At 37.3% G+C, this 1,437-nt stretch overlaps 1 protein-coding gene across 1 annotated transcript in view; it reads right to left on the minus strand.

Annotated features, from left to right (window-relative positions):
• LOC106012128 overlaps window positions 1-1,437 on the minus strand; it is a gene marked incomplete in the record, with an annotated part of 23,814 nt that overhangs the window by 3,684 nt on the left and 18,693 nt on the right.

Here is a 1,437-nt window from a genome sequence, read left to right on the forward strand (position 1 = left end):
CACACACACACACACACACACACACACACACGTGTGTACAGATTCCTATAAACGCAGGATACTTTTTTGAAAGGGTAGTGTGAACAGTTTTTAGGTGCTTGTTCTTTATGCGATCCAAAAAAATGCCCAAAAGCCAGTCAACTTACCAACACACTTAATTCGTTTATATTCACCTTTCTGCTTTTACTGCACATTTCGTCCCTCCCTCTTCAAGCTTCTTCTTTTCTATTTTTTATTTACATTTAATTTAATTTATATATTGATTCATTTATCTATTTATCTAGTCATCTATTTATTTATTTAATTATTTATTTATTTATTTATTTATTTATTTATTTATTATTTCTGTAGCCTATATCTAATTATGAAATAATTTAGCACTCGATTCAAAGTTAACAAAGTTTGCAAAAGTTCGGAAGGGTTTTTACTTCTTTTTTTTTTTTGGGGGGGGGGGGCGAGATTTGTGGCCCTTCATCTCGTTGAGCAAGAGCACTGAGGTAAGTGTTTCTGTTATTCTCGAGAAAATGACAACATTAACACCAGTGGATCAAGGTGACAGGAACCTAATTCCTCGTCGACCCCTCTAACCTCGTCCCACATTTCAGCAAGCTCATTATTACTCGACAAATAAGGGCCATAAAATCATTGTAGACCAAGCCGTGACTTCTCTTTGCCCTTCACGCATCCTACTAAGTTAACCGTGGCTCAAAACAAGCTGCTGTCGTCGTTCGATAAAGGTAAATATTATTATCATGAACGAAAAGGAGAGCTCATTTGACTGTTTCATTCCTTCTGCTATTACACAAACAATGCTATAAATCATGCGAGTCCAGGGGTAACGAAATGGCCCGCAAAGTGACCGACCTACGAGTGCGGAACATTTGAATGCCAAGGACGCTTATAGAAGGCATTAATTGTAGGTGAACAACACAAAAAATAAATGTGACAGACATCATTTTGCTGTTTTCAAGCATACGAGATATAAGCACCTTGAAACATAATATTTTGTTGTTCGTGGTCAAAGATCCCGAGACTCTGTATGGATAATGGTGAGGGTTCAGGTACAAATGAAGACAGCCTCATTACGAATTATATCACGACTTTTTGCCAAATTGATTGAAAAGGTTTTTTTCCCTGAAGGGTAAAGAATAATAAACAAAAATGAAATGTGAGGGGGCAAAATATACTATTTGGTCCTTCAAGAATGCGTGTTAAAACTTATCAAGTGGTAGATAATATCTATCGGTATAATAGTATCCCCCACGAAACGTAAAAAGAAGTGCTTCGTGCGGGGAGTGTGTGTGTGTGTGTGTAAGGGGGGTGGGGAGTGGAGGGGGTAATAAACCAAGACAATGAATACATTTAACTGAATAATGTTTGTTGTTTTTTAATGAAAAGTGAACATGTGTGTACATGCAGAGAATTTGAGGGGGGGGG

Source organism: Aplysia californica, unplaced genomic scaffold (genome assembly GCF_000002075.1).
Source record: "Aplysia californica isolate F4 #8 unplaced genomic scaffold, AplCal3.0 scaffold00269, whole genome shotgun sequence".
Classification (NCBI taxonomy): domain Eukaryota; kingdom Metazoa; phylum Mollusca; class Gastropoda; order Aplysiida; family Aplysiidae; genus Aplysia; species Aplysia californica.